The sequence below is a fragment of the Petaurus breviceps genome, unplaced genomic scaffold, assembly GCF_028583685.1.
Source record: "Petaurus breviceps papuanus isolate PSGF00001 unplaced genomic scaffold, PetGlider_PUasm1.0 189, whole genome shotgun sequence".
Taxonomy (NCBI): domain Eukaryota; kingdom Metazoa; phylum Chordata; class Mammalia; order Diprotodontia; family Petauridae; genus Petaurus; species Petaurus breviceps.
In genome coordinates, this window is record NW_027185809.1 from 49,005,202 (window position 1) to 49,020,249 (window position 15,048).

A 15,048-nucleotide genomic window follows, 5' to 3' on the forward strand; every position below is an offset into this window, starting at 1 on the left:
TGAAAATTTATTGTTACATATTTTGAATCCTCTCATATTCTGCTATGTACATAACATGCTTTTTCTGCTTTGTATTTAAGTTTCAATATTTAAGTTTATGATATGTTTTTGTTTCTTTTCTCCATCCTGTATTTTTGTTCTGGCCATTGAGTCTAAAATTTAAAAATAACTTTTAAATAATCACTTGTGGATATATTATAATTGGGAAGCTACGTGTCACAGTGGATAGAACTCTAGGCTTAAAGTCAAGAAGGATTATCATCCTGAGTTCAAATCTGACCTCAGACACTTATTGGCTATGTGATCCTTGGCAAGTCACTTAACCCTATTGGCCTCATTTCCTCATCTGTAAAATGAGCTGTAGAAGGAAATGGTAAACTACTCCAGTATTTTTGAATCAACTCCAAATAAGGTCCTGAAGAGTCAGACATGACTGAAACAATTGAACAACACATTGTAATTGTGTTCCCTGTCTTGCCTACCATCACCACCAACCCATCCCAGTCTCCAAAGAATGTAAGTTTTTCTTTTTAAATTCAAGGACTATTAATTGTTTGTCTTATAAGCTTAAATGTATAGCACAGTGACTTATAAGTAGTAGGAGGTTAATAAATGTTGCTCAAATGAATGGTTAACTTTGCTTGTTTGTTCTTCATTTTTTTGTCTGATTTAGTCAATTGCATTCTTTTCAAAAAATTGACCATTATTTTATAAGCAAAATTAATTTGCATATGATGGAACAATATCAAAAGTTCATTGTTCCCTGAATGACAAGAAAAGACTGAATTACCAAGATGAGATTCACTATGTGAAGTTTAAACTTATAAAGGAGAAAAACTAATGATGGACTCTGTTGCAGGTTGTTAAAAATGACTAACCCCCTAGTTTTACTTAGGTGTGATGGATAAAATTTGTCTGTTTTTATAGTTCTCATTAGTTTAGTAAAGAATGTTCAATTTAACTGAATGGAGAGAAAGATCTAAATCAGTAATAGATGAACTCCAATTGGTTTTCATGTAAAATTTGGATGAACACCTAATAAAAAATAATTTCATTCACATTATTTGAATCCCTGGAGACTCTGTAAAAATAGGCTAGGAATTCTGCAAATGTAAATATTCTAGTGATATTTTCAGTCTTTCCTATTTCTTCTTGGAAAGGCTATGAGAAGAAATCTTTCTCACCAAATTGAAATATGTCAAGTTTTGACAAAGCCAAAACCTACAAGCATACAGGCATCTCTGGAAATGAAATGAAAATAAAGGTTGGGGCTTGGAGGAAATTTATTTGAAGTTTATTGCACTTTAAATATACATATATATTTACCAGGAATCTAATGATCAGTGAGGGGGAAGAGGGATGAAATTCTGTGTTAAAAATAGAAATATTTGTCATTTAAAGGAAAGAAATATGCACTTTCAAGGTCAGATTTAAATTTAAATTAATTCTAGATTATTAGGTTACCTGATGGACTGTGTCCATTAGTGGTCCCTAATAGGATGCCTAAAAATATAGGTAGTAACTTAGAATATTCCAGCAAATATGTAGTTTTCTCTTACCTTTAAAATTGATTATTTAAAGCAACGCCCTTTTGTTGTCTCTATGATCAAAACCCTGAACTACTCCATCAAAGGGAGAACATAAAACTGAATGGGGTGGTGAAGGGGAGGATGAAGTGGTTATAAGGGGATACTAGCCTTTCCTGGAATCTTATCTGAAAGAGTGAAAACACTGGAGAAATTCTCAGTGCAAGAGAGCCCCATCATCTAGATGCACTGGGGTCATGGCCAGGTCTCTTTGTTATTTTGAAAAATTGCACATTCCACAAAATCATGACAGCTTGGCTCAAGATGAAAGGAACAACACCAGCTCTCTTAGCCAAGGCTGAAATACAATGGCTGAATCCAACTAAACAGAAACACTAAATAATTCCTTGCTGTAACACCTGTTCCTCCCTTCTGTGGCCCCTCCTTTCCCTGTTGGGCTGACAATGGGTTTTACACATAGTCGTTCTTAAGGATCTTAACACTGACACAAAAATGAAGAGGGGACAATGAAGAAGAGACCACGACAAACTCCACCGTTCAAGTAGAATATGAGATTAGCTGGTAACAAACACAAGAAGAGACCACCAGAGGTAAATTTGGTGAAGTTAAGTGGGAGATTGAATTTACATTTTTTTCCCATGAAAAATGTGTGTGCAGAGTTCTTGCTCTAATCTTCACTGATTGAAATGAGCACTCAAGAAGACAAATTTAAGAGCAGACTAAGTGCATAAGAAAGGAATCTATGATGGAAATAAGATAATATATAATGCATTCAGTGTTTTATGGGATGCTTCAGTGAGGGAAAGATACCAAAAGAATGAAGGAAAATAATGGATGCTATTACTGCCCCTCAAATAACCAACTTGTAAACCCATTTTCTCAACTTTAGGAAATCTTCAGAAGCAAAGTGAAGGTGTCCTTGATGGCACGCATGCGCGCACACACACACACACATCAGAAATGGAAGAAGGATTCCTTATAGATGATGTTTACCAGATGTTCCTGTTTATATATTGAATTATTTTCATTTTACTAGGCAGTAGAACATTATAGACTATCCTCATTGATTCCTAATGCTGTTGAAAAGATATCAGTCTAATAGTTGATACCGTAAAAAAAAATAAACAGAAGACTATTATTCAGAGTTTAATCTAAACCTTTATGGGTTATTTTCTTTAGTTAATTTATCAGTATATTGATGAGAAGCAAACACTAGAAGCAAATGATGAGTTGATCCCACTACTGCACTAGAAAGAGCATTGGACCTGGTGTCAGAACAACATGAGTTAAATTCAAATTTCAGATACTTACAACTTATATGTCCTTGGGCAAATCACTTAACCTCTCTCTGCCTCCATTTTCTCAGCTGAGAAACCACCTTCTATCCTTGTGAGGATCAAATGAAATAATAATTGTAAAATGTTTAGCACAGTGACTGGCACAAAGTTGGCACTATGCAAATGTTAGCTATTATTATTAATAATATAATGATTATGAATTGTGAGGCAGAGAACATGTTGGATTTCATTTGTGAATTCATACATGGTCCACAATCACAAGATGTTTCATGGCATAAGAATTCTTTAAAAATAATCTTTATCTTTGTCAAATTGCAAGATTGCAAGTGTTAAGACACAAAACTCTCAGACATTTAAGTTTTGAGTAACTCACAATGCAGTGGGGAATTATATTTCGAACAATGACTTATAAGCAAGAAGTGGTCTTACCAAGCTATAAAGCCTATTTTTGTCACCAATTTTACCATCTCAGAGTCATCCTTGACGCTTACCTCTTTCTGAGTTGATCAGCGAAATTCATTTATTAAGAGCCTTTGATGCCAGGCACCATGTTAAGCACTGGGTATGCAAAAGAAGAAAAAAAAAGAAATAATGAAATACAAAAGAAAACCTCTATGCTCAAGGAACTCACAATCTATTGGGTGAAGTAAATTCATAATATGAAGCTGAAAATCCAGGAGAGGGGAGTGTCAGGGTGTAATGGTAATGTAATTTTGAATTTGAAGATCCCTTTGTGTTGGCAAAAGTAGCAGGTCCTTAGCACTTAGTAACTGATCAAGCTTCTCTTGGGGGAAACAGGAGGTATGAACTCCTGTCTCCTGTTACTGACATAACAGGAAGGGGTTGGCTGAAGAAAGTAGCTAATGCTGTGTATATAAGAAAAGCCCCAGAGAGGCACAGTCAGATTTTCCTTGAGTCCGAGATCTGGTGGCAGAACAGCTACAGAAGAATGGAGAACTGAGTCCTGAAAACTTGTGGTGGTAGAGCTTCTTCTGAATAAGAGCCCAGAGCCCAGAGCCTGGAGCCAGGAGCCAGGAGGCCAGGAGGCCAGGGGCCCAGAATCTGGAGTCAGGAGCCCCAGAGCCTAGGAGCCAGGAGCCCAGGAGCCAGGAGCCCAGGTGACTGAAGTATGACTGGGATGCTGAGACTTTGTTTGTTTGCAGTTTGGTTGAGCCTTGAATTCCCTGGAGCAGAAATGGTGAAGGAGCTGACATGGACCAGACCCTTTGGACACCGGTGTGGAGCAGGACCTTCCCAGAGAGCTGGTTAAGGAACTGGGAGCTGTCTGCCACTGAACCCAGGTGACAGTCTGGTGAATCCAGGTAGAATCTGGGACCATGGAAGGGGATCCAGGGAATCTGAGAACAGGCCCCAAGTTAAGATGAAAAGACCTCTCCTTGGGTACTGAGTAATTATGGAATTGTAGTTTACTAGTGACCTAAGGGGTGGAGGGTTTTGTGTATGATATTTAGTAAGACTTTGTTGAATAAATGAATGATTGTACTTTGAATACTTTAAGATATTGTTACTGATAAGTGACTGATTGAGTTAATCAAGACTTTGCCCCATGAATGGAAGACTCTGACTATTGTACTTTGAGACTACTGATAAGTGACTAATTGAGTTAACTTAAGAGTGACTATTTTACTTTGAGACTATGTTGTCAATATTATATTGTAATTTTCTGTGAGAAGTTGTAATATTGTGAATGCTGTATCTTGATTTTCTGTGGATGTTTTGCTTTTGTTATGGAATAAATAGAGTAATCACTATACTCTGTAATGAGAACCTTAGAAGCTCTTCACTTGGGGAGGCCAGGTGGCTCATTGAGTAAGAGCACCGGCTCCAGTGTCAGGATGACCTAGGGATCAAATCCAGGCTCAGATACTCAGCACCACACCCAGAAATAATAACTGGCTGTGTAACCTTGAGCAAGTTACTTAACCCCGATTGCTTTCAAAAAAAAAAAAAGCTCTTCACAGAAAGCTTCTGTGCATGGCACTATACAGGGGTAGTGAGCATGTAGAGTCATGATAAAACCCTAACGCTGGACGAGAAATGGTTAGGTGGCTACCGTCAGTGTCCTCCATAAATTCAGGATCTAGGAGGAACTCTCCAATGCCTACCCTCCACCATCTTCAATAAGAGATATGAAGAGAATCCAGGACACTGAGGAGGTGTGAGTTTCAGAACTGAAGTCCTCCAGCAGTATGTTTCTAGATATTATGAAGTCTAGGAGAACAGCCATACAGTAAACTCTTACTCTCAGTGAATACCCAGCTTTCATTGAATTGACCTCCAAAATATCTCTCATTTCCATCTCCTCATCTCTACTTAATGCAAACACCATTCTGGTTCAGAGTTATCTCTTATCTAGGTATTTTCAGTAGTGGTTTTAAAGCTAATTTTAAAGCTTTCCACAGGACTGCTGCTGTGAACAGCTTTCAAAGTTCTGATTACACAGTATAGTGAACTCTATTTATTCAGAAACAAATTAAGGCAAAACATTCACAGAAATCAAAATACAGCATTTACAGTGTTATGGCTTAACAACTTATCACTAAAGTGATGTAGCAGCAAGCACCCCAAGCATCCTCAGGGTTTGCAAGCCTCCTTAATTGACACAAAGTACAGAGGTCAAAAGTTTTCCACCCCTAGGTCACATTGTCTTAATTTCTTCAATCAAAACTCTTCTCTTTTCTTAACTGGAGATTAGTTTGCAATCACCATTAATTAGTAAGTCCTTAACTTAATCATCTAAACATAAAGGTCAAAGTTCTCCACCCCTAGTAAATCATGATCTTAGTTTGTGTTAAATACTCAAGGAGAGGTCTTTTCATCCTGACTCAAGGCTGGCTCTCTGGTTACATGGTTCCCCTTCCATAGTCCCGGCTCCTGCCAGCTCCTTGTTGTCCAGCTCCTAGTCCAGTTCCTGTTCTATATAGAAGCTCACAGTGTCAGGTTCACCTCAAGTCCCTCACAGTTTCTGTTATAGGGAAGACAAGGCTTAGCAAAGCTACAATAACATTCATGGACATTGCCGACATCCTCATCATTTCACTTTCTGCCTGAGAAATCAACACAGACCCAATAATAAGGCAGACCTTATTATAGTAAGCAACATAAATTATCAATATAAACCCTGGACCTCTGAAATCTTAAACAAGGCCCTCCTCCAATATTTCTGTAAACATACAACAAGAATATCCTCTTTCAGGACTTTAGAACCAGCACCAAGGTTCCAGGGTTTCTGTAACAACAGCACTATCCTCTATCAGCAAACGAATCTGACAAAGTAATATCAAAACAGACAGACAAAGAACCCACACCACAGCCATGCGTCCTCTCAGTTCTCTTCTCTTTTCACTTCTCAGGTCTTCTCAATTAGAAGTTCAATCCTCAGTTCTTATTTCTATTCTCAGTACTTCTCAGTTCTCAGTTCACTTCTTAGCTCTTTTCTCTCGAGCTGTAGCAGCCCAGCCTCCAGATGCTTGCTCCCAGAAGTTCTCTCTTTCAGCAATTCTAGTTTCTTTTCCTGGCATTTCTCTCTCTCTCTCTCTCTCTCTCTCTCTCTCTCCCCCTCCATGATGCTCACTCCCAGAAGTTATGTCTCTTTAGCTTGTCCTTTTCTTTATATAAGGTATTAGCACCTCCCTGTTCACCCCTTCCTGTTACAACAGGAAGTTCCTCCCACTGTGGAATTCACAAGTTCTGGATCTTAATACTTAACACAGTCATGAACTTGGAACTGAGTGCTAAGTACCTGTTAGCTTGCTACTGGTAATACAAGGGGATCTTCAAATTCCATTACTATTGCAGTGGTCTAGACCTAAGTGATCTTTCTGCCTCTCATTTTTTCCTTCTACAACCCACCAACTATTGAGCTGCCAAAATAATATTCCTAAAATTCCAATCCTATGCTTCATGATATGTGTTTTTGCTCCACAATGATTTGGCAATTATTTGCAAATGATTAAGATTGCTATGGATTTTATAACACTATCCAAAAGGTTAACCAAGAAACTATTACCCCAGTCTTAAAAGAAACAAAGTGAATCTATGGCTTACTCTTCCATGTTCCTGCTACGATCTGTTCTCCTCCCCCCTCAGATTCAATAAATCCATAAATTAAATTAAAATCCCACTTTCTACAGGAAGTCTTCTCCAACCACTCTTAATTCCAGTGCCTTCAATTCGTTAATTATTTTCTACTTATCCTGTATATAGTTTGTTTTTTTTTCCCCAATTGGTTTGTAAGCACCTTCAAGGAAGATACTTTATGCCCCCAACAGAATACTTGTTGATTGATTGGTGATGATAAGTCCTTTATTGTTTTAAGTTCCAATCTGGGAGGGGAAGACCCTCAGATTTTCTGCCCAAGACATAGAATAACTGATATTTACACTCATTTTAAGCCAACAAAACCTAAAACATTCTGTTAGTCACTGAAGTGCCAAACCCATCCCTAGAAATTTCTCCAATATCTCTCATAGTAATTTCTGAGTTTATAGGAAATGTGTGAGAGAGGGTGGAGGGGCAGGAAAAGCAAGAAATGATTTCATTTGCAATGCTCCTTTTAGATTTTCAGAAAACTGAGGTATACTGTAATTTCTATATTTCTATATCCTAAGAATATGATAGAGAGGATAGGAGATTTCTCAGTGAAATAATTTAGTCTTCAAAACAAGGGGAAAATGTTGATGCATATATATATATATGCCTAAACATAACTTTTATTGTTTATTTTTGTAACATAATTTCATTTGGAGGAATGTTATTTTCACAGTTTAATTTTTTAGGCTAACCTACAACTTGAGAATAATGAAGGTGATGCTCTCAGTCTTGAACAAAGTGTTATTCCAATCAGAAAACCATATGCTCCATTTGTAGAAACTCTGTGTGTGTGTTTGTGTGTGTGTGTGTGTGTGTGTGCATGCGTGCACGTGAGAGACAGGCAGAGAGAGACACACATACAGAGACAAAGAGAGAGACAAAGAGAGAGACAGAGAGAGACAGAGACAGATAGCGAGAGAGACAGAGACAGAGAAAAAGAGAGACAGAGAGAGAGAGACAAAGAGAGAGAGACAGACAGAGAAAGAGAGAGAGAGTTCATGGATGGAAGTAACTGCAAATAAAATTTTAAGGGTAAATTTCTTTCAGATTAGGGAGTATGAAGAGAACTTTTTAGAAAAGCTGTCTATATAATCTTTTCATGCCTCATTTTAGACATCTTTTAATAGCAGATCTTCAGTGTGACATTTCTAGGTGTAATTGTTATTTAAGGAAGCATTTTATGGAAATGTTTCCTAACAATTTAATCAGCCCATTTAAATCTGGGGAGTTTGGTAATGGTTTCAATATATTCTAAGCTTGAGAATGGCATTCTTTCTTAAAATGGGATCTGACTGGAAAGGAGTAGGACTAAAATGCTTCTCTATTTAGAAAGAATGTGGCATCATTTAATAACTATAAAGGCCTTTCCTCCCCAAAAAGTCTGTTGAAAATCTCCAAACTTGTAGCTGCTATTATAGTAATTGTTGGCTAAGTTGACTGCTCCATTAGTGGCATTTTTGAGTCGCTTTGCAATGACACACAAAGTGAAGGAAGCTAAGACCATAATGAGTCTGTAACACTAGCATATTAACACTGAATCTGGCCCTCACTCTAGCCCAATGGAAGCATGTTCTTAAAAACCCATTGTTAGCAGAAAAGGCATATAATTTAAAAGACCTTTTCTGCTAACTGGAATTGAATGACTTTCTGGCTGCATCATTACTAATCACAAATGAATAAGTAAGTGCCAAAGAGGGGGAGGGATACATACATATCTATGTATACACATATACATGTATACATATATACATGTTTGTATATGTATATATGTGAGTGTATTCCAAAAATGAAGGTGGTATCCAAATGTTATGCCATGTATACTTCTTAGGTCTTTAGTTTCTCTGACTACCACCAATGTATTTCCATAAAATCTTGATTGTAAAGCTGAAAATTAAGCTCAATATCCAATTTACTTAACCAGTTTTGGTGTGCTATTATTCCTTAAGATGTTCAGAGGATGGAATGAAGGATTTAAAAATACTACATTGTTTCTTGGTAAAGGTGATAAGCTTCCCTTTCCAAACATTTTTATGAAGTAAACAAGGTGATGTCTGATCAACATATTTAACCACATTGATTGGCAGTACTAGGAATGACCACTTGCCTGAAAAACTGGCAGAGTTTGAAGCAGTTGAAGTTTGGGGCCTTATAGCACTTTCTCAGAGTATATAGGAACGTTTCTTACCTTGTTGTTGTATTAGGATTGTAAAAAATACAAATAGATATGACCATATTATAAGTGAGGATGATCCTTCTACAGAAGAGCTCCTTAACCTGGGAGGATCTATGAACTTTAATGGGAAAAAAATTACATCATTATTTTCATTAAGTTTGGGTTTCTATTGTAACCATATGTATTTTATTAATTTAAAAACGTTAGTCTGAGGGTTCCAAATCTTTGCCAGACCAAAGGGGTCCTTAAAATGAGAACGTTTAATAACCTTTCTTCCACAGAATCAAATTATGAAGACTAATAGCAAATTAATGAGTTTACTTACAGCAAAGTTAATTGGACTCTTTTAGTAGTCATGTTATATTCCATGATAACTATATTTAAGTGATATATATTTCTCAAGAATTACTAATTGGTATTATTTTTACACAGCTAAATTAAAATTAATTGTCTTCTAGCTTTACCTTAACTAGGTTTGGAATAAAATCACAGTTTAGGATTCAGGACTATTGTGCTGCAACTAATAAATAACATTTAACTATATCAGAATTTACAATATATATGAGAGACATATGGAAAATCTAACACACACATATAATACATATGCATTTCTTCCCCTAAAATGAATAATTTTGGCAAATTCTCTCCTCATTTAAGATCAATTGGATTATAGATTTTTCAAAGGTAACAGCTGTCTTTTATTTAAATATGTATAGAGCTTCAAATGTCATGTGCACTCTAACTGCAAGTTTCAGATGCAATTACAGATAATGCAATTCCCAATTTTCTAGTGTAGCCTCTCATTCCAGATTATACTTAAATGAACAATGAATTAATCAGCTTACTGGCACAAGTGATCCTCATACTAGAAGGCATGCAGTTGAATGGTACACAGTTTATTAGGCATTATTTATAGTATTGTTGTTCTCATGCCAAGAATCAAACACTCAATATAGCTGAACATTTCCCCCCTTGTGAGAGGGGACTCCATTATGCCAAGGTCATGAAACTAAAGATTATTGAAATATAATGAATTCAGGGAAAGGTGGGTTTTGATCAGTAGAGGGGAGTTATAGTACTAATTCTGGTTGCATAAAATCTACACTAATATTATATTAATGAGTTTTATATTGCCACCCTGAGAAGCAGAACTGAAATACAGAGGGATATCTACTCTATAAGAATTATATGGAGTTTGCAACTTCTGCTCAGTTGATTGGAGTATATAACTGCTGGAGTAAATACAGTTATTACTCCAGCACTAGATTTTTCCTGTAGAACAAGGTAAGATGAGTGGTTATCTTTGTCACTTGTGGTTAAAATAGTTGTTTAGAATACAAAACAGGGGAGTTTATAGTCCATTCTAGTAATCCGGATAAGAACACAGGTAGAATATTTTCTTCACATTTTAAAAAATTAAATTTATTTATTTTAACCCATGTAAAATATGCCTTCTGTCGCCTCTTCTTGCCACCCAACCCACCATCATTGATAAGGAAAGATAACCAAAACCACTATCATAAACATATATAGTTAAGCAAAACAAATTTCCACATTTAACTTGTCCAAACCCCCCAAATATCTCAATCTGTACTGTTACTCCAATACCATTTAAACATGAATCCTTTGGAATAGTGGATAGCCAAAATATTGATCACAATTCATAAGTATTTCAAAGTTATTTTTCTTTACTGTATTGTTGTTATTGCATAATTTGTTTTCTTGGCTCTGCTCAATTCATTCTGTATCAGTTCATATAAGTCTTGCTAGGTTTTTCTGAAACTTACAATACATTAACATACAATAGCCTCAACCATTTTGCAAATAGTAGGCCTCCCCATGGTTTCCAGTTCTTTGCCACTGCATAAGCACTGCTATAAAAATTTGTTTTTTCTAAAGATCAGTTCTTTTCCTCTTTAAAACAATCTCTTTTGTATATAAATCTAGTAGTGATTATTACTGGGTGAAAAAGTATAGATAGTTTAATAGCTCTTTGGACATAGTTCCAAATTGCTTTACAAAATAACTGGACTAGTTTACAATTCCACTATTGGTGTATCAATGTAGCTATTTTCCTTTAGACCTTGTAGTTTTCCTTCATTTTCAACATCACTAATCAAATGGATGTATGAATTTCGGAGGAGTTATAATTTGCATTTCTGTAATTATTAGTGATTAAGAGCATTTTTTGTATTAACGATAACTTGGAATTTTTCCTCTATAAATTACCTTTGACAAGATATGAATTGCAGAGTGACTCTTATTCTTATAAATTTGAATCAATTTCATGTGGATGCATGTGTGTGTATATATATATGCACATATATGATGCAAACATACATGCACATTTTATGTGTGTGTGTGTCTGTCTGTGTGTATACCCATATAGATAGATCTGAAATGACTTTCAGAGAAATGCTCCAAAGAATTTTTCCCCTTATTTGCCTACTTCTGTTCTAATTTTAACTGTATTTGTTTTGTCTATGCAAAAATCTTAATTTTTTTCATGGTCTTTGAAAATCTTAGTGCAGTTTTATACTTTGATAGTTTTTTATAGCTTTCATAAAGAGGAAAAAAATGATTGTTTTGTTTTCTATTGTTTTCATTTCTCATTTCCAGGAATATTGATAAACCAGAACACCATACCATAGATGAAATTGACTAAGATGGTGAAAAAAATTATAAGAGAATTGGTTGGAGGAATTACTGATATTTTACAAAACCAGTAAATTTACTGGGGATATGAATGCTATTCAAGTATTTAAAATGATATCATGTGGATAAGGAATTAGATTCGTTTTGCTCATCTGCAGAAGGTAGAGCTAAGCACAATTTAAAGAAGAGAAGATACAAGGTGAAGAATTGCAAAGAGTTCAATTTCAGCTCAACATGAGGTGGAAAATTATATTAATTAGAGGTGCCTTGAACTGGGATGAACTTCTTCCAGGATAATGACTTTTTAGGCACTGGCATGCTTAAGGGGATTTTGAATAATCACACACTTAAAATGTAGAACATTCTTTTGGGGGGTATTGGGATGAGAAGATCTCTGAGTTATCTTCCAATCCTTCTGTCATAAGAAATTCCACAGAAATTTAGAGGAGGCAGATTATTAAAAGCAATCTACCTTACAATTCAGCACTTTAAAGGTCATGCATCAAAGATATCAGATGATAGATGGTCCATCTGAGTAGCAGTTTATATTCTATGATATCATAATGGGCAGATCTTACAGCTAAGCACTCAGTGAGGTTAGCCATTGGTTACTATATTTAGACAAGAATGTAACAGCAAGTGTGGTATCATTGATTCTGGATGTTTACTGAATCAATGTTTCTATCATAATCAGAAATGACAGGTTGGAGTATAGACTATGTCAGGGGTGGGAAACCTGCAGCCTGAGGCCACATGTGGCCCTCTAGGTCCTCAAGTGTGGCCCTTTGATTGAATCCAGACTTCACAGAACAAATTTATCAAATCAACAAATCTGATTCAATCAAAGGACCACATGTGGCCTCGAGGCTGCAGGTTTGCCACCCCTGGACTATGTTAAAGTATTTAAATTGAAATATCTCTTCTATTAGATCATAGGGTCATAGATCTAGGAACAGCAAGAGACCTCAGAAAGAATCTAATGCAACTCTCCCATTTAACTGATGAGGAAGCTGAGGCCTAAAAAGAACAAGTGTCACAAGGTAGTAATTGTCAGAGATGGTATTTGCACCCAAGTATTATATATATATATACACACACACTGCTTAAGGAGGGAATAACATTCACACTCAATTGGGTGTGTTACCCTACAGGAAAGTAGGGGGGAAGGGAATTATAGGGGGGATGATAGAAGGGAGGGCAGACTGGGGGAGAGGGTAGTTAGAAGCAAACACTTTTGAAAAGGGACAGGGTCAAAGTAGAAAACAGAATAAGTGGGGGCAGTATAGGATGGAGGGAAATATAGTTAATCTTTCATAATGTAACTACTATGGAAACATTTTGTGTAACTACACATGTACAACCTATATTGAATTGCTTGTCTTCCCAGTGGGGGTAGGTGAGGAGGGAAGAGGAAAAGAATCTGGAAATTGAAGTTTTAAAAGCAAATATTTTTTAAAACATTGTTTTTTTTTCATGCAACTGGGAAATAAGATATACAGGCACTGGGGTATAAAAATCCGTCTTGCCATACTAGAAATTTAGAAGGGGGTGGGGTAGGATATAAGAGAGAACAGTTGCAGGAAGGGGTATTCAGTAGGCTCACTATCTTGGGGTGGGGTAGGGGAAAGCGGGGAGAAAATTGGTAACTCAAAATCTTGTGGAAATGAATGTTGACAACGAAAAATAAATAAATAAATTGAAAAAAGAACAACAACAACAAGAATCACCTACCCAGCAAAACTGAGTAAAAGTTCAGGGGAAAAGAGAATTTTGATGAAATAGAGGACCTTCAAGCATTCTTGCTGAAATGACCAGAGTTAAAAAGAAAATTTGACTTTCAAATAAAAGAATCAAGAGAAGCATGGGAAGGTAAACAGGAAAGAGAAATCACAAGGGCCTTATTAAAGTTGAAGTGTTTATATTCATTCATGGAAAGACGATATTTGTAACTCATGAGACATTTCTCAGTATTAAGATATTTGGACGAAATAGATGGAGAGATAGCTAGCTAGAAAGCTAGCTAGCTAGATAGATGGCACAGGGTGAGTTGAATATGAAGGGATGATATCTAAAAATAAAATTACTTGTTGAGAAAGGAATATATTGGGATAAGGAGAAAGAGAGAGATAGAATGGAGTATATTACCTCACATAAAAGAGGAAACAAAAACACTTCACAGTGGAGGGGAAAAGGGGAGAAGGTGAGAGGAAATGAGTGAACCTTACTCTCATCAGATTTGGCTTAAGAAGGGAATAATATATTCAGTTGGGTATCTTTCCCTACAGGAAAGCAAGGGGGAAGGGAATAAGAGGTGTGGGGGATGATAGAATGGAAGGTAGATTGAGGGAGGCTTCAGAAGCAAATAATTCTGAAAAGGGACAGGATTAAAGGAGAGAAAAGAATAAGTGGGGGGCAGGATAGGATGGAGGGAAATATATTTAGTCTTCCACAACCTGACTATTATGGAAGTGTTTTGCATAACAACACACATATAACCTATATTGATTTGCTTGTCTTTACAATGAGGGTGGGTGTGGAGGGAAGAAGGGAGAGAATTTGTAACTCAACATTTTAAAAACAAATGTTAGAAATGTTTTTTTTTTTTACATGCAACTGGGAAATAAGATATACAGGCAATGGGGTATAGAAATCTACCTTGCCCTATAAGAAATTGAGAGTGAAGGAGATAAGAGGGGAGGTGATAAAAGGGAGGGCAGTCTGGGGGAAGCAGTAATCAGCAGAATGTATGCCATGTTGGGGTGGGGTGGAGGGGAGAATTGGGGAGAAAATTTGGAACTCAAACTATTGTGAAAATTAATGTAGAAAACTAAAAACAAATAAATTTAAAAACAAAGCAAAATGACAAGCAAGTTGCTCTCAGAGGAAAAAAAACAACTTGGAAGACTTAGATGCATTGATACAAAGTGAAATGGGCAGAACAGGATAATGTTTTGCACAATAACATCATTATTGTATTATGATCAACTGTGAACGACTTAGCTATTCCCAGAAATACAAGGATTATCAAAGACAATTCCAAAGAACTTATGATGAAAAATGCTATCCATCTCCAAAGAAAGAATTGATGGGGTCTGAATGCAGATCAAAGCATACTTTATATATATATACAACATAACTAATGTGGAACTTTGTTTTGCATGACTACACATGCATAACTCTATTAAATTGCTTGCCTTCTCATTGAGGAGATATGGTAGGGAAGGAAGGGAGTGAATGCAAAATAAAAAAATAATGTTAATAG